Source organism: Podarcis bocagei (genome assembly GCF_964188305.1).
Source record: "Podarcis bocagei genome assembly, chromosome: 8".
NCBI classification, from domain to species: Eukaryota; Metazoa; Chordata; class Lepidosauria; order Squamata; family Lacertidae; genus Podarcis; species Podarcis bocagei.
In genome coordinates, this window is record NC_138133.1 from 28,202,802 (window position 1) to 28,222,104 (window position 19,303).

The window sequence follows — 19,303 nt, forward strand, 5'->3', positions numbered from 1 at the left end:
ACTTCATTTCATGGGAAAATTTAAATGGGATGCCATTTTTCAGTGTGAACCCCAGAGGTGGGATGGAAGGGGGCAATATTAATCCCTCTTCCCAGAGGAATCCCTGAGTGCACCCCTTTGTTTTCCCCATATCATTAAAAAAAATCATTATTTTTTTAAATCAGGAAAAATAAGTCAGCGGAGATGGAAGGAGGCATACCCAGCACTGCAGTGGGGTCATAGGAAAGCTAGCATGTCAAGAAGGGCCCTGAATCATAGATTCTGTGGGCTAGATTTCACAATTTCATGCTACTTTTGAAGGTAAATGAGAGAACGGTAATCACCAAGCTGCAATCTGAAGTGGTACATTCCAGGAATGGGTAAAACCAAATGGGATTGTCTCAGTTTCCGGATTGGGCTGAAAATCTGGCCTAGGCTGCAAGACTGTTCTTATCTTTTTGGGGGTGTTAATTTTATGCATGTTTTAGTCCCATGGTGTTCAGTGGGAATATTTCCAAGTAAGCATGTACCGGATGGCAGCCTTGGCAGGTGTAGATTAATCTTCTTAGATGCAATGGTTTTTCTGCAGGTAACATCATTGATTTGAATAGGTTTCATTCCCCTTGCAGTGGGTGAGAAGGCAGGGTTGGTGCTCAGCAGAGTGGAGGTGGCCAATTTGTCCCCGAGCAATAGAAAACTCATCTCAGCCACGCGCCAGAGAGGAGGAAAACTGCTCAGCTTCCTGAGGGAACCTTGGTAAAGAGGGGTGCTGAATGGGCATGCCAAACATTCAAGGCATGGCCAAGTCAACTGCATTTTATTTCTCTAAGCTCTTGCTATCCTGGAAGACAGGGAAGGACTTCAGTGCAGCAGGGTGAAAAGCAGGGCTTGCTTTGGAAAGTATAATTTGAATCCAGGAACATGACTTAACCTTCAGCTGTGGGTGAAGAAGGTGGCAATATCGTTTCAAGCCTGAGCCTGTGTGAGTCACCCAAAATAAGACGCTGCTTGCCAGAGCCGGTGGTGCAGATGTTTTACGATATAATTGTGCATGCTACTGACTGGTCCTTGGTGGAACTTATATAGGTCCCTGCAGTTGCTGTTATTCCTAGCATTAATGAGGAACATATAATTAGTACTGTTGAGAGTGTATTAACTTATGGTCTGTGTGTGTGGTTTGGGAGCTGCACGGTCAGGGAAAAAACAATGCTGTCCAGGGTTGTAAAGACTGTGGAGAAAATAACTGGGTGCACTCTTCCGACCTTGGATCAAATCTATGCTTCCAGGTGTCATAAGAAAGTTGCAGAGATAGTGCAGGATAGTACACACCCCAAAAATGATCTCTTTCAGCTTCTGCCTTCTGGAAGGAGGTACAGGGTTATAAAGACTAGGACTAGCTGCCTGAGAAACAGTTTTTATCCAAATGCGATTTTGGTTTTAAATGCAGTGTGAGGTAGTCTCTATGGGAGTATATTGTATTTAATTATGGGGTATCAGAGTTTTTAGGAGGTTAACCAGGCTGGGATAGCTGGGATAGCAGGCTTGTTGGTGTTTGAATGTCTGATGTAGATTTTTTTCAATTTCGTTGTTCTGTATGGGACAGTGACAATAAAGATTATCGTATCGTATTGTAGACTACACATGCATGCAGCCCATCCTCTGCTGAAGGACAGAATTGAATTGGAGGGGAATAGTAGCAGCACAAGTGTTGTAAATATTGCAGATATCATGCAGGATAATTCCTACATCGGGAGTAGGATATTGGTTTCACAGTCACTGTGCACACATTGCTCTATTGCTTGTAGGAGCATTGGTGGTGTGTATTTCAGGAAGTAAAATTTTGGACACAGACGTTGTTAAGCTTTTTTGGGGAATCACAGACATTTTGCCAATTTCCCACCACCACCCCGGACGTTATTCCGGATGTATAGTAATCCTGTGTAGGCAGTGTGTAAGCAATGATAGCATATACACACACAGATATGGATTCCCAGATTAAACAGAAGAGTGTCTTTGCATTACAGCGTGCACAACATTTAAATTCCTGCCAGTCTGATCACATCCAGGGTGAACTGTCATGAGCAGAATATCAGTCTCTGGAGGATCCAATATGGGCTTGTGCATGTAGAACAGGGGTCAGCAACCTTTTTCAGCCATTCAGCCACTGTCCCTCAGACCGTGTGGTGGGCCGGACTATATTTTGGAAAAAAATAATGAACGAATTCCCATGCCCCACAAATAACCCCAGAGATGCATTTTAAATAAAAGGACACATTCTACTCATGTGAAAACACACTGATTCCAGGGCCGGATTGAGAAGGTGATTGGGTCGCATCCAGCCCACAGGCCTTAGGTTGCCTACCCCTGATGTAGAAGCACCCAGCTTAGATTCATCACATAGGAGGTGGAAGTAGTTGGCTTTCACACAACAGCCTCAGCTTATAGCAAGACAGCTAGAAGTTGGACAAGTGCATCTGGAAAAAATAAGAGCTGTAAATAAAGGCCATATATCGTAACTACCAGACTCTGAAATAGTTTCATGGATGAGCTCGTCAGCAAACAGTGGCCTTGCAAAAGACCATAGGTAGGAGGGTGTCTGAACATAGTCGCATGTAGGTAATGCCAATTCATGTCAGTGGGATGGGAGACTGGTTCTCTGGTGTACCAAGTGGTTCCAAGGGCCAAATCAGATGCAACATTTGTCATCTGGTACAGAATGGATGCCATTTTTTTTTCTAAAAAGAAATAGCTAATTTGGGCCCAAGACATGGGAAGAGGGTGGGTGGGACTTTAATCTTTTGTCCATGCCAATATGAACTACCCCCATGCTTGTTATGTGCAATGTTATGTTATGTGCTATGAAGGATAGCTTCAACTGATGCCAATATATGGAAATTCTGAGTGGGATGGTGGCAAGGGCAAAGAGTTGAATTTCTCCACATATCATGGACCTGATCTGGCTCCCACCAGGAAATTTTCTTAAAATAATCTGCCAAGCCATGATGAGGTTATGGATGATTAAGTAGGATACAAATCCTGATAAAAAAATAAGAAAGAAAGAAGGCCAAACCACGTCAAAAATGTTATGTCTAGTTGACTCAAGGTTGTATGTGGCTTTGTGATGAAATCCACAGTTGGTAAATAAATATTTCAAAACTTCAGGATCATAGAGGGTTACATAAATGTTTGTATTTGAGCCAAACATAGATATTCAAGTACAGACATATCCAAGTGCAAGACTGTTATTAATGAAATTACAGATAAATTGCTAGATAAATTACTATTCATTACTTCTGTAGGCATGTTTTAAAAATTTCCCAGATTAAATCCCAAGAACAAGTGATTTCTCCAGTTGCTTGACATAAGATATAAGTGAAGTCAAAGTTGAAAGTATCTCTTTTTTCATTCCTCTACAGGGCCAATGTAGTGCATCACCAGCTCTTCTATGCAAGCCTTTTAGAAGAGGTACACAAGACTGCCACCTTGCTGAAGTTCAGCAGGCCTGGGTCTAATCCAGTTTCTGGAGGGAAGACCAAATGGGACCTACATGCACACTGTCTTGTACTTTGTGATGGATGAAAAGTGGGATATGAATGTAAAAAATAAAATGAAATGACTCTTCCTTAAAATCACAATAAAACCATCAACATGTGCAATGAAATAATCATGTTTCTGCCCAAGCTGAATTCTTTGAAGTCTGCTTTATTTAATTTTTTTTTAAAAAAATAATAATAATACCCAGATCTTCCTCCAGATTGGAGCACTGGAGAGCTTACAACACAACATACAATATCAACAGTATTACAAAATGTAATTGATTCCAATAGGAGAGTTAAGCTAATGCATTAAAATAGCTCCCATCAAAGTGAGTGGCCCTTCAAAGGGCTTAGCTTTGGCTGGATCCTGCTCAGGATTTTAAATATAAAACCAGCTAATTCTCCCAAGGCTTTATGAAAGAGCAAAGTTATGAACTTGACATATGTTTGCAAACTCACATTTGTTGCGTTCATACATTACATTTTTAAGTGCACAGTTGCCCTGTTCCAACAAGTGTGAAGGCCATGCAGTCATCTGGTAGAGATAGCAAGAACAGATGCTGAAAGGCAGAGAATGGGCAGTAAATCAAAATGCCAAGAACTGGAATTGGAAAGTAAGAATGGTCAGTGGCAGGTCTTTCAGAACCCTGGACAGGTCTCTTCAAACAGGTCCTATGGGGAAAACAATTTGTCCTAATGCATACTGGATGTAAACTGTACACCGTATTTTTGCTCTATAAGACTCACTTTTTCCCTCCTAAAAAGTAAGGGGAAATGTGTGCGCGTCTTATGGAGCGAATGCAGGCTGCGCAACTATCCCAGAAGCCAGAACAGCAAGAGGGATTGCTGCTTTCACTGCGCAGCAATCCCTCTTGCTGTTCTGGCTTCTGAGATTCAGAATATTTTTTTTCTTGTTTTCCTCCTCCAAAAACTAGGTGCATCTTGTGGTCTGGTGTGCCTTATAGAAAAATACGGCAATTCCTGACTTGGTCTTCCAAGCCCAAATCTTTTGCTAGAGAATGGAAATATTTAAATGAATAGCCACTTGGTTGTCAGTGCAACTCCATTAATTGAGCTGTGGTAAACAGGTTTGACCTGTGAGGTCTTTGAGGGCAAGGATGCTGGTTCCTCAGTACAGTATGTGCAACATGGGGCATAGCTGTCAACTTTTCCCTTTTTTAAGGGAAATTCCCTTATTCCGAATAGGATTCCTTACAAGAAAAGGGAACAGTTGACAGCTATGACATGGGGACTGCTGCTCCTGAGGATCCTGGTTTGGGGTAGGATCTTAGTTTTAGTCTTAATCTTAGTCTTTAGTCTTAGATTTAAATAGTTTTTGTTTACTGGGTGCAAGCTCAGTGCCAGGGTCCACAATGAGTGCTTCTGTGAGTTGTGCTCCTGATTCACTTGGCCCCGATCCTTCTAAGTCAATTTCCAAGGCACAACTCGTGTCAGCATCTTGGGTGCAGTGTGTGAGGCAGAACTCAGGTCATCACTTAATGGGGACCCGATGCTCAGGTCCAAGTCAAAGATAAGCCCCAAAGTATTTCTGCAAAAGTGTTTCCCTGTTGCCGGCTATCAACTTGTCATTTAACACCTCCATTTTTGTAGACGAATAGCACCAGTTTCTGTACACTGATGAGCTTGTTGGGGAGATGGATGTTGAGTCGAGCCTTCTTTTCTTATTTCAAACATACCATGAGCTGAAGGAAAGGCATTACTCCCTGCAGTAAGGTAGATCTCAGACCAACTATGCAATGCGGCCGCACAGAACACGAATCCTACTGTCAGAAGTGCTACTAATTATTCTAATCACTTTTGCATGGCTTCAGCAAATCCACTTTCCCCACTCCCCTTTCAGAAGCCATAAGACCAATGCTCCCATTAACCCGTTTCCTGGAACAATGCAGAGCTGGCAAATAAGCCCCATTATTATTCCGTTCCAGAGGAAATATAAATGATTTACATTTATATGCCAGCGTTTCCCTCCTTGTTGCCCCAGTAAGAGCTGTGAAATGATTTATAAGGATGCCGAAGTGCTGGCACAGATGTTATACAGCTTGAGCCTGTTTGCCTTGCACAGTGTGAGAGGCCATTCTGAGAGCGTGCCAAGGCACAGGTAGGCTATGAAATGACACTTGTGCCAGAGGCATCCGCGCAGTTGCAACACGAGACCAGCAGGGATCTTGATGGTTGTGAAAATATTTTGGCACTCTTCCTTTGAGGAGGGTGTTTCGGTGCAGGGCAAATGGAGGGGGGGGAGGGAGGATGCTTAGTTCTCATAATTAGCTGCCTCATTTAAATTCCTAATGGACTTCTGGTTCACGAAAACCATTCTGCTGTAGAACAGTAGGCAGCATTGTTGGGCCCTTCCTGAGGTTTCCTTTCATCAAAAGGAAGGTGAAAAGCTGATTATGCAATGGCTGCCTCCATGTCTCCTGCTGGGAGGAGGCCGATGGTACCAGGAAGATAGCAATTTTTGACAGGAAAGAAATATAGCAATTTTTGACGAGGAAAGCAAGGGCCTCAGACTGTTGCAGAGGTGCCATGAATGGTGCAATAAAGACTCTCCTCGCTGCAAGAGAGGGGAGTGGTTGTGACCGGGAGCCGGACTCCGCTTCAAGCAGGGGGCGTTAGCCCCCTGCCTCCCCCTCACCTGGCTGGCGCCCACGCCCAGGCACCCAACCAGGTGCCTTCAAGGGGGCGTGTACAGAAGCCTAAATTGCTGTGGCGCCAGCCTCCCGGTCTCACTTTTCGTCGTCCCGTCGCGAGTCACTCACCCTCCACTCCCTTAGAGCAGGGTTTCAGTTTTCTTTTGGCCTTGCTATGGACCTTAGGTTGGTCGCCCTGGTTGTCCGGGGGGCCTGGTAGGAATTTTTCCATTTGGCATTAGGCTTTTTGGTTTTTTCGCCTACCTCGTAGCAATCGTCACAACTTTCATGGTATTGGTGGGTAGGTTAGGCATTGGAATAATGTGTTGTGGTGTCGAAGGGCTAGGTGTGGCCATCGCCTACGCCTTCAATTTTTGGGTATTCCGTTAAAGGAATCTGGCGGTCGTGTATTCTGTCCGATGCCTGCGTGGCGGGAGGCCATGGCAAGACCCTTGGTGACTTCAGAGGAGAGCTTATAGTTGGATTAGCATCAACAGGCTCCACCTACTGGTGAATAAACCCCCTTGTTTTAGACTCACCCCTCTCCGAGTGGGTGGAGTCAACTGATGTAATCCAATGCCTAAGCCAATACCTTTTCACTTGCTGTAATCAATAAAGTTGTGGCCTTTTCTTGCCCATTAACCTTATATCACGTGTCCTTGTGTTTCATTCCCCTATGCGGGGATCGGGTCCTCGAACCACAACAAGTGTAAATGTTATCTTATAGTGCGGTGGCTTGGAATCTTATAGTGCAGGGGCCTAGCTGTCAACTTTTCCCTTTTCTTGTGAGGAATCCTATTCAGAATAAGGGAATTTCCCTTAAAAAGGGGGGAAGTTGACAGCTAGGGGCTAGGGGCCAAATACTTAACCTCTCTACCTGGTGCTTTGGTCTCTTCCCATCACACCCCCCTTCGCAGTCACATCCACTTTCCCCAGGCCACAGCCAAACCCAACCCTTACTTCTTACCCTTCCTGAGTGTTTTTGCCTGTCTAGAACATGTCCTTGGACTCTGATCATGCTTCTCACATGAAGCGTGGATGTGCGAGTGTGTAGAAATGTGCCTACTGTATGAAAGTAAAATGTCTATTTGTTCCTCCAGCCTCAAAATTGGCCGGTTTTTGCACCTGGAGAAAGCAAATATCCCATGGGTTGCATTCATTGGAGTGCCCTTGTACACGAAGAGCCTGAGCACAGTGTCTGGATTTAAAGAGCAAATTAGAGACTAGTGACTCTGTATATTGGTGTTCATTTCCCCCATGGGTCTCCCAAATAGACTATCTTTCTCATTCGGCTCAGAGAGATCTCAGTGCACCGGTTCGTAAGCAACCCAGGCATTTTAGTGCACTTAGATTTTTCTCCCAGGAGCTGCTCTTGGCTCGCACTGCACTCCCTTTATCTCAGCTTTAATCTTAAACAGCATGATTTGGGTCTTGTTTACATGTGGGCATGCGCACTCCTCACATGTGATTCCTAAGCTGACAGCTACCTTTTTGGCAAACTGAAAAAAATGTGCCCGAGCCCAAGTCTCACTATTCCTTGCATCTGCATATTTAATTATTCATTTTGCATTTTATTAGAGTGCTACCTGATCCATTTTTTAAAATTGTAGTTGCAGTGTACCAAAAATAAAAAGTAACAAAATAAAGAATGCTTGACCACTTCTGATAACTGGCTACTGGCTTAAAAAATAACCAGCAGCAGAAATGTGGGGCAAGAGAAGTATCTGTCTGTCTGTCTGTCTGTCTGTCTGTCTGTCTATCTATCTATATAAATCTAGTCCCCTTTTACCAGCCCTAATGGCATTTATAATAATTATTAATATTTATTGGAACTGTCTTTCGTCACCTTATATATTAAATATTCAGAACTCTGCTGTGGTGCTGAACGCCATTTCATCAGGTGGCTTTGCCTTAAATCATTCCCTGTTTAATTTTGTAGCTGGATTCTGCCCATCCACAGCCTCTCATTTACCTCCTTTTCCAGAATGACTCACAACACAAGACAAAACAGCTTGATGCCTTACCATAGTTTTCTTTTTCTAGCTGGTACCACAAGAGCAGGGAAATCCATTAAGAAAAATGTAAGCTCTCTTTCTCCTCCCCAACCCCGGCCACTTCTCCTCCTTCTAAAGCTGCATTTCAGGGAGAATTGGGCTGGCTGGCTGGGAATGGTTTTCTTTCAAAAACCATTAACCTGAGCTTGCGCCAGGGTTGCCACAAGTATGCATTGCTTCCCATCTCCCGTTCAAGACATGTTTCTGGTTTTGATTCTTTGTCTGCAGCGTTCCACGACAGATGGTGTTTTAATAAAGTCCAGTAGGAATATTACTGTGAGTAAACAATCCAGGGCATGCCAATTTTATAATTGCTGGGTACCGACGCAGCCTCTTACCTGCTGAATCCAAATTGGGAAGGAACCAACTGTGCACACACATATACCTACTAGAGGCAGCCAAATTCGCAGCTGTGGTATGCTCCAGCCCTGTGCTTCACCACGGAAGGTAAATTGCAGCTCCAATCAGGCGCCTTGGCACTGGGTGTGAGGAACTACTGCCATCTGGCTTGTCATCAAAGCGCGGTCACTGAGTTTTGGGGAGATGGAATGACTTGCTTTTAAAAAACAAAACCAAAAAAAACAAAACAAAACAAAAACCCAACCTTGACGAGCAGGGAGATTGCTATCTCCACCATTATAGATTCATTTTAAAATAACATTCTTGGCTTTCCTTGCTGATTATGGAACTGGGATTTTCTACTTTAAGTCATTCCCACGCCCTATGGGGGAAATGAGAGTCTAAACCTGTTATATGCTAATTAAGGATTCACACCCACATGACTTGTCAAAAAGATAAATCTTGCTCATTTGTTTTCATCATTAGCAGGGTTTTTCTTTTTTTTGAAAAAGAAAAGAGCACAAGGAGTATGTCCTTAATATAATATTGATCCAATAAGAAATGTTTCAAAAGATGCTTAGGTTTCATTTTCATCATCGAAAAGCAAAAAAGCAAAAAAGAAAGAAAAAAAAGGCAACAGTTACTCTTCATTCTTAGAATTTATTTCTGTGGCTTTAAGGGGAAAAAAGGGTTCTCATGAAGGCTTGGCAGCAAGGGCCCCATCAGAAAATATATAAAGAACCAGAGAAATAGAGATAATTTTAGTTTGAGCTGCAGATAATTAATGTAATTTCTATATCACTTTCATGAACGTGACAGAAGCCAAACGTCTTTGGTTGAACAAGCGACATTTGTTCTCTAATGTCTGTATTCGGGAACAGACCACCTCTAAGGAGTAAAATCTCAAACAAAATAAAATAAAATAGATGGGTGCTAGTGGAAATTATAATATTGGGTGTGTCAGGTGGAATGATTCTTGGTTTCTTTTCACCCACTTCTGTCAGTTTATATATTTTGCCAGGACACTTTCATATTTATCTCTGCAAGTGTAAGATATATAACTTGGGTCGGGAATGAGGATGTGGAATAAGTGAAAGGTGGGATTGTCATGATTCCAATAAATAAAATAAAACCATACATTGTTACTAAACAGTCTATACAGATGCCTCTTCAGTCAGCTAGCCTACAAGATTGTATAATTTTTGACCAAAGCCACTACCCAAAATTCCCCTACAGTACCATTTGAAATTAATGTGAGAATTCCTCTTCAGTTGAAGCATGGAAAGAATTTGGAGTTAAACCAAAAGCACTTCTTGAACGTGAGCAATAGTGCCTTGTTGGCAGGGAGAATGGCTATCTTAGTTTCCTGGTAGGTGGATCACTCTTGTTTATCAAGAAGGGTAAGCATGGTGCAAACATACTGGCAGGACTGACAGGCTGTTGATGCATTTGCACCACCCTGCCTCACCCTTCGCCTTCCAGTAAGCAGCCACAACCCACCTGCAGGGCGCAAGTGTGATGTCTCAGCCCCACCATGGCCAGCTGCTTTTGAAGATTAGTGAAGTTCCTGGAGGAGGGAAACTTTTGCACATTCCTTAGATGCTCTACCTAGTTAGTATTGTTGACACTGAAAGGCATCCAGGGTTTTAGAAAGGGAAGTTCCCCAGCTGGGAATTAAACAGATCTTTTGAATTGCAAGTATGTCCTCTCCTACTGAGTTATCCCTCCCACCCAAAAAAACATGTTTACTGGAGTAGGGCCATGCGGACCCCATCCCTGCAAAACCCCTTCCTTAGGCAAAATGTGAAGAATTTCAAGGGCAACTAAAGAGCCAATAAGACTGGTGAGTACAATATGTTCTGAATTCTATGTTGCTTCCTAAAAGCAACAGAAGTTATCTCCGTAATCTTGGCTAGCCAAGGCTATGATCCATCCTTTCTTTGCACTGAGGGCAGAGATGGAAGCCGAGAAGGCACCTCAGCAAAGGATGAGTGATGAGAGATACAGTGGTACCTTGGGTTAAGTACTTAATTCATTCCGGAGGTCCATTCTTAACCTGAAACTGTTCTTAACCTGAAGCAGCACTTTAGCTAATGGAGCCTCCTGCTGCCGCCACACCGCCGGAGCCCGATTTCTGTTCTCATCCTGAAGCAAAGTTCTTAACCCGAGGTACTATTTTTGGGTTAGCGGAGTCTGTAACCTGAAGCATATGTAACCCGAGGTACCACTGTAGTAGGAAAGGGAGGAAAGAGGAAAGGGAATTTGGGAATTTGGGAAGAACAAAAGCTATGAAGAGATGCAGGGTGGGAGGAAAGCATGAAAGAATGAAAGCTCCAAAGAGACTTTGGACTCTTTTGAACCTTGTGGAAGTTCAAAACAGAATTGTATTATTTATTCACAGCAGAGTGCTACATCACCGGATAGCACATTACCTCATGGGACCAGCTCAGCATAACATGATTTATTTGCAGATATGTAGTACACATCTCCCCTTCAAATATTGCAGATGGACACCTGCACACACAATAAATAAAAAAGGAAACACATATGTCATGCAAAGTGTGAATCAGCCCACTGAGTTTTCAAATGCAGAATTAAATTACAACGGGCTCTGGCTCTCTTCAGTAGAGACTGTCCATCTCAATGAACTGTAGCAGATGCTTAACAACATCTAAAAATTCCCCTGGAAAGAGAGGTTACCATTATTTAACACCAGCTAAGAGAGCTTCCATAACTCACAGAGGATCTGCCAGATCCAATCCTTTTTTGTTGTTGTTGCTAGAATGCCATTTACAAGAAGTGCCTTAATTATTCTCCAGAGCAGAATTGATACTTAAATAAGACTTTTTTATTATTATTTCTAAAAGAAGTGGATGTTATACTACTTTTCCTTTCAGAATTCTCTCCAACATCACTGTCAAATGGAAGTTGCTGGTTTTAATGGTCATTCAAACAACTCTGCTGACTTCTGAGATTTCTTTACTGGGGGGGGGGTCATCTTTGTGATATTACAGGATAGGCCTACCCACACATAATCTCATGCATCTCTATCATGTCCCCTGTTACTCGCCATTTTTTCTAAACTAGAAAGCCTCAGAAGGTTGTAGCCTTTCCTCACAGGGCAATTATTCCAATCCCTTGATAGCTTTTGTTGCCATTTTCTAACTCTGTATAAGGCTTTCCAGACAAGTGTGTCCCTTAGCATGTATGCTCCAGACAGGGCTGGAGAGGCCATTAGATGGCAGCACACAGGACAGGCCAAGCAGTCTGCCTCAGGAGGGAAGTAAGCAGTTCTGAGGGAACTTGTCCCAGTCCGATTGGCCCCTTCACATCACCTGGCTTCTCAGGCCCAGAGCATTATGGATGGTTGTGTCAAACTCTCAGCTGGAAAGATCTGTAGTTCCCTTCACTTGATGTTGCAGATATCAAATGATGTGAGCTATTTATAAGTCATAAACAATTGGCCAGTAACAGAATACTGGAATAAATGGGCAGTTTCCCTTCTCTTATAGCAGTCTTTGCACATCCCTGTTGCTTCAGATATTTCCCTTAGAAGGCTGTGTTATAACCTGATAGATTTTCTTTGCCAGGAAGCTGCTCTTGACAATCTGGCTAACAGGCAGTTTTCTTAATTTCACTTCATTATTCTTAATTATGAAACCTTGCCCCACCTAAAATGCTAAATTGCAAGCCTGCAATTATTACTACAAGCACAGTTCTGAATTAATGACTCTTATGTATGGAAATGTGGAGTTTTGCACATGGGTGTTTCAGGAAGAGCAGCATTGATTTCGAAATCCCATGTACTGACTCGGAGAAGGCTGCATGCTCCTCTTGAAATGAGCTTTCCCCCCCGAGTGTGCATAGGATTTCAGCAGTGAAGGCATACTTGGATTTACAGTTGCGGCTCCCACAAATATGTGGCCTGGGAGAACTGCTAATTTACTCCCACACAACCTAAGGAGATTAACATAAAAACACCAGCAATACTCTACCCTTTGCATCTACTTCCATCTCATAAATCAAGGAGACTCACTAAGCAAGACTGTTTTCCATGCGTAAATAGCAACCACCACCATGACTGCAGAAGTTGCCATGGACTAAATGCATGTACAGGCTGGTTCGCAATCTGCTGCCTTCAAACAATCCTGTATGCTTGATCATGCCAAGTTAAAAGAGCAGCTGGTTTGCATTTGGAAACGAGCCCTTTAAAAATGTAATCTTCCTCATGACGGGCCTTCCTCATTCAAGGGTCCCACTGGTTTGGTATTACATCTAGTGATGGATGAATCCCATCCTTCCTGTCCACACACACACACACACACGCACACACACACACACACACACACACGCACACACTCCATGCTGCATGCAAGTAGGATTTTGCTGGTTCTCTTTGCCCCCCACGATACACAATTTTTGCACTATTCATGCATCAATGTGAATTTGGAGAAAGGCATTCCTTAATACATCATACTCTAGAAAATCCATGCCCACGAGCATTTGGTGTTTTGCATTTGCGTTCTAAGTGAATAATGCGCACTATGATGACACTGTCATTTATTTCTTCTCCCACCCTTCATTCAAGGAATTTGCCGTATTTGAGCTTCCAGTTGTTTTCCCATTCAGAGAAAACCTGAGACCTGTTTCAGAAATGTTTCTGCCTAATGCGCCTTCAGATCAGCTCCATGACACCTGTGCCATGATAACTTCATTTCTTACTGTCTTATGTGTTGCAGATCCCAAGATAGGCAACATTTTTTGATGGCAGTAGTCAATGAAATCAACACAATCATGCAAGAAAGAGTACTATGTGCTTCATGTTTTGCTCCACTACCTTTGTTTCAAAATGATGCTAAAAACAACAATAAGAATACATTTTCATTTGGGAAGCTGTGAGACTACTTATCAGCACATATTGGAAGGATATTGATAACCTGACAATGGATCAACGTGATGCCAAAATCTGGCAACACGCTCTGCTAGAAGAACTTACACCTCAAGTTAAAGCAAGGAATAGACTGAGAGACAATGACAGTTTTGTTCAGATCAGGTTCTGTTTTAGACAGGATGTGAAGGAATTAGGTTTTGCTTTCATGGACTGCTTGGACGGACCTTGTTTTATGGAATGATATGGCAATGCAAATCTTTCTTGTCTGCTTGTCTGGAGAGTATAGGGTTATCTCGTGATGCCTGATCTGCCCTGGGGCTCAGATGGAAGGGCAGTACAACACCATTGTGGACGTGAAAAATGGCAGATCTCTTGTCTGAGGGCAGGAAAATGAAAAAGCTCCAAACTTCACAGAGCCTCTAACCAGAGGGGCAGGGCACGTGGTTGGCAGCAGGCAGATAGACAAATGATATAAAAACGGTAGTGAGCCTGAAGGCAAGCAGATCAAGGTGGATCTCAGCATGATAAGGAAAAGCTGGCAGAGAGTCAAAGAAAGAATAAAAGGCTGCTACTTGAGAGTAACAGTCTGGTAAGGAGAACTCAGGGGAAGTGGGTGGTGTTTTAATCAACTTTATTTTGCATCATTGAGGAATTGGCTAGATATCTTTTCCTTAATCCTCCCTATTTTCCCATCTTAATAAACTTTTTTACTTGTTTAAAAAAGCTGTGTCGTCTCAGGTCCTCCCAAACATCCTTACACCTGGAAGCCCAATGCTACCTTGAGAAGTTTCAGTTACACCCCAGAGAAGTATTTAGATTCATTGATGAAGGACATCATAAGAGAAGTAATCTCCCCCTTTATCTGCTGGTGTCAGAGTGTACCCCTCTCTTGCACCCTCTTTTTCTCCAGGGGTACGATATCTGATGTAACCAGATCTCCCTTCCAGACCTAGGGTGGCTGAGACACACAGAGCAACAACAGAAGACCTCCAGGCACTTGTGTCCATATCTGGACAAGCTTGTTTGCTGGACCAATGGAACCAACTGCAACAATGTTTTGTGTAACTATGTGATGGGTTTGCAGCAGACCTGGGACAAAATGAGCTTCTCCAGGCCTCTCTATCTGGGTCTCAAGAATCTCCCAATGTGACGCCCCTTCCCCAGGCTATTCTTAAGTGCTTTTCGTAGCTGAATTTTGTCTCTGAATTGTGATGTCTCTTGCTTCCCTAGATGGAGAGAAACCTCTAGACCAGGCTTCCTCAAGCTCGGACCTCCAGATGTTTTTGGCCTACAACTCCCATGATCCCTAGCTAGCAGAGCCAGTGGTCAGGGATGATGGGAATTGTAGTCTCAAAACATCTGGAGGGCCAAGGTTGAGGAAGCCTGGTCTAGACTATTACATGGCTGGAATGTTTCCTACAGCACAAGGGTAAGAGTTACATCTGCTGCTCCACCCACTTTTACCTCTGCCCCCAGTGATCACTGACATTTGGCCCCTGGAAAGCTGCTCATGAAGAATGCACCCTTGGGCTGAGAAAGGTCCCCACTCCTGGTCTGTAGACTCACGTAACTGGATATGACGACAAGCTGTTCCTGAAGGGGAGAGTGAATGTTACATTGCTTTGTTAAAGGTTTGTTGTCTATCTGATCTTTCTTCTGAAAAAGCAATAACAGTTGTTGTTCTTGTTTACAAAAGTGACTCTCAGAGCAGAACTAGATGTTCAACATAGGGCCACTGAAAATGGAAATGCCACAATAAATTATCTCCATAACTTCAGTTGCTTGCATTTGCCCAACTCTGCCAGTGATAGCCATTGATGTGAAGAGAAGAGAGGATATATGCAGTGCTTAAAAGTTGTGGGAAAGGGGGAAAACTCAACAATGGGTTTTCCATGCTTTTCAGCATCCTCATGGTGATCATTCATCACATGTTCGTTTTGCTAAGAGAGAGATGCTTCCCATAGGCGCCGACTCCATGGGGCTTGAGGGGGCCCGGGCCCCCTCAAAAATTCGTTTGGGGGGGCTCTGCCCCCCCCAATAATCTCTGGCGCCCCTCCAGCAGAGCGCCATCGCCGCCCCTCCCCCAGCCCAAAATGCACAGGGTCGGGCTGCATGCCTCCTGCCCTCCCTCCCGAGCAAAAGCTCCACCCAATTTCCTTCGGAGCTGATTAATAGGCGCAGCACGCTCTCCCCTATTCGCTCACGAGGAGGCGGCGCCACTTTATTTGTATATTCATGAGCTTATTTATTATTCATGAGCTTTCCCCCCCCCCCAATATTTTTTATAAGTCCGCGTCCCTGATGCTTCCTGGTGTTGCTAAGCTTTGCGAGTGGAGGGGGTACCCAACTACATGTTCTCAAATGTTCTCAAACTTGCCAACAATATTATTTCTGCAAGAATAATATATTTTAACATCTTACACACGTCATGATTCCGGCTGCACTTTTCCCATGTCAAAAATATGCAATTGTTCTTGTCCCAAGAATCCTGGTTTCTTCCGCGGTACTTTGTAAGGAACACAGTGCACTGACACAACAGTGACACAACACATTCAGCAGAGCATCAGACCCTTCACATTAAATCCCATCCCATCACATCAACTGACATGATTGGCGGAACCTGACATCTCATGCCACAATGGGAAATATCAGCCTGTGCTGCGAGGTACAAAGGCATATTTTCATTCCAGGATGGAATGAAATTGAGAGAGGTTTACTGTCCACAACAGCTCATAATGAAAATATTTCAGCTCGGCTGATAGTCACAATTGGTGAGAGGGATGCATCCAATTTACTTACATTATATTTGTTGCTTAATGATTCAAGGAGCTCTGTACTAAGGTAAACAAGAGGTGCTGTGGCAGATCTGCGACTAAAAGTGACTCACGTAACAGCCTCCTCTTTCACATGGTAAAAGAGAAAGCATTATATGAGGCCTTCACAACCCAAGTTTCCCCACCTATGTCTTTCTTCATTGGTTTCAGAGAACTTACCATATATCAATACTTAACCATTTTCAAACAGAATGTGATGTGTGCTTGCTTTCTCATTCTGTGGAAGCATCAGCCTTACTACCATCAATTCCTTCCTTTTATTCTGGTTCTTTCAAATATACTGATATGATAAAGATGGGATCCAGCACCGAGGAAATTCTGGCGGTTCCTGCACTGTGAGAAGTGATGTTACAGGGAACCAAACAGAGGGCCTTATCAGTGGTGGCGCCAGCCCTGTGGAACGCCCTCCCATCAGATGTTCAGGAGATGATATAGGATATAAGATTGTGATGCAATGTTTTTAATCCATAATGCAGTAATATTTTAAATTTACTTGCCTCACCACCTGTGACAGATCCATACTTTCAACGATTAGATGAAACAATACTATACTTTTAATATAAAAAATGGCAATCTTAACACTTCAAAGACTGATATATTTTTTGAAAAAGTCAGTCAATGTGAAAAGTCAATTAGGACTTTGCAACCAAATACCAACTGAAAAAATTGGGGGTCTAAGTATTTGAACTATGGGCTAGAATATTTCCCCGTGAGCATCACAAGGCTTTTTATTAAGTTAAAAAAACTTTGGCTATCTTATAAGATTAAGTGAAGTATGTAGCACCTCCCTTCCAAAAATTTCAGAGAAATGTCTTCCTCTCACATAATCTTTGGAAGGGTTTTGTTTCACCTCTACCTGCACAATGGATGGTTCATAAAGCCAATTTTAAAATCTGCAGTCTGGCTAACATTTGCAACTTTCTGCTTTAGCAGGTTGCTTTCAGCTGCTCCTTGTGATATCAAGGAAATCCGGTTGATTGTTAAAATGCAAATGCTATGACTGGAAAATGCTACCAGGGAAATAAGAAAAGCACATTCCAGTTGAACTTTATAAACAAGCCGGCTAAACCAATGTTAGACGGCCTTGTATCATGTACCAAAAAGTCGCCAACGGATATGATTGCATTAGTGCATATGAAAATAAGTTTTATTGTGATCATCCAACATTACAAGCATGCCTGGCAGCTTCTCATTCATAGTAGCTTTTGGTAATCCTTTAATTTATTTCTTACTTTATATGCTGGCACTGTCGTCCGTAGGAATGTTTTCTCTCTCTTCCCGATGCACATTTTTGTGACGATTGGTAATTTTAAAAGTTTTTGGCTGGCAGTCCTAGCTGGCCATTTCAGCGGCTCATCCCATGGACCTCGAGCCATCTGTTAAACCCAGTCCTGGATGCTCAGAATAACTATAGGAGAGGAGAGCAGAGCAGCTGGAGCGAGGCAAGTCAGCTGGAAATGCAGGAGCTGCTCTGGGTGTCGGGATAGTTGTATTTCAATCCAGAATGAGAAAATGATGCCTTCTTTCCAGACCTGGCCTTGCAAATTCAGTTAAGTCCCCCTCCCTGGCCTCTCAACATGATCTTGTCTAATGAATGTACTTAGCTGTACATTTATATAATACATTTATATAATAAATATAGGCACACCATACATTTATATGATAAATAAAGCCACACTATACAGCATTTGTATTTTTAACTTGCTTTCTCCATGTGTCTCTTTGTATGGGTTGGGAATTCTCATAAGATTCTTGAAGACCTGTTTTTTTAAAGTTAACCAATCCACACTATTTGTCTTTTGGGTGGAAATCTAGATAACCCTTAATGGGGATCAGTGGAGAAATGCCGAGCATCAGTTTTTCCTTTCAATATTTCCAGACTTTTAGCAAAGAGTTGATAGGGTTTTTAAATATACTTTTTACATACATACATACATACATACATACATACATACATACATACATTTGTATCCTGCCCTTCCATATGCTCAAACCATGCTTACAGCAGCTTACAACATGGAAAAAATATTACAAACTTCCCACACAACCCAAAATTCAGCTATCCTTCAAAACTACAATATTCCACTCCACTAATGCATATATTAAGGAGGAAATGTGGATAGAATTGAATATCTTAATATACTGATGAAAAATAACATACAAAAAGTAACATATTAAGTGAACATTGCATACAAAAAATGTGTTTATTAATGCTGGTTAATTGTCACAAGGACTTTTTTTATTTTTTAAATGCAAACCGGGAATGCGGATAACTAAACTGTAGCTTGAAAAGATGAGAAACCGAGATAAGTCAAGATTGACTCATTGCCAGGGCAGCACTGGGTTGGAAAGGCTGTCCCTACAGTTGTTGGGAAACAAGCACTCAATTGAGCAAGAAGCAGAGATGAAGGTTAAAATGTAACACTATTTTATTTGCAAACGAGGGTGAGTGTTAGTGAACTCGCAAGCTGTTTCACCATGAAACTGGTGAAATGAGATATGCGGCTCATGCACAGAGAGAAGGGATACATGGCTGCGAATGACATTCATCAATGATGAGGGAGCATGTCAGTTTCAACTGCTGTATCTTCTATTTCCAAGTGCCTCTCTTTGTTTATCCTTCAGATACAATCTATAAAGCAACTGCTCATCTCTTTGGTCCTGGGCAGCACATAGGAATACAGGAGTCAGTCCTGAAATTTAGTTTGTCATTTGCCTTCTCAAAAAGAGATGTGATTTATGTTTATGGTAAAATATTTGAAATGTCGTTTAAGAGGAAACAAATGGCACTCAGGTTTCAGGGAAAGAAAGTGTGTGTGGGGGGGGGGAGAATAAAAGAGGGAACGCGGAACTTTTGAAAAACGCATCTTTGTCTTCTCACACTCAAAGTCACATATTTTTAATTCTAATTGTAAAAATTATCTGTCTCTCAGCATGTCTTGCCCAGTCTCTTTTCCTTCAAGGAGATTCATCAACTATGTTAATGATGACACCAGATTTTAATATATACATTAAACAT

General features: G+C 42.6%; 2 long non-coding RNA genes across 2 annotated transcripts; one reads left to right on the top strand and one right to left on the bottom strand.

Moving 5' to 3' along the window:
* The first annotated feature begins 279 nt into the window (after positions 1–279).
* Positions 280–3,643, top strand: LOC308593391. Its single transcript, XR_014010941.1, has 2 exons — positions 280–961; positions 3,396–3,643. It is a non-coding gene; the product is annotated as an uncharacterized lncRNA (long non-coding RNA).
* On the bottom strand, positions 3,393–8,848 carry LOC308593392. The gene is made up of 3 exons (XR_014010942.1): positions 8,559–8,848; positions 3,975–4,075; positions 3,393–3,533 (listed from the first exon to the last, which is right to left on the bottom strand). It is a non-coding gene; the product is annotated as an uncharacterized lncRNA (long non-coding RNA).
* Positions 8,849–19,303: the final 10,455 nt, after the last annotated feature.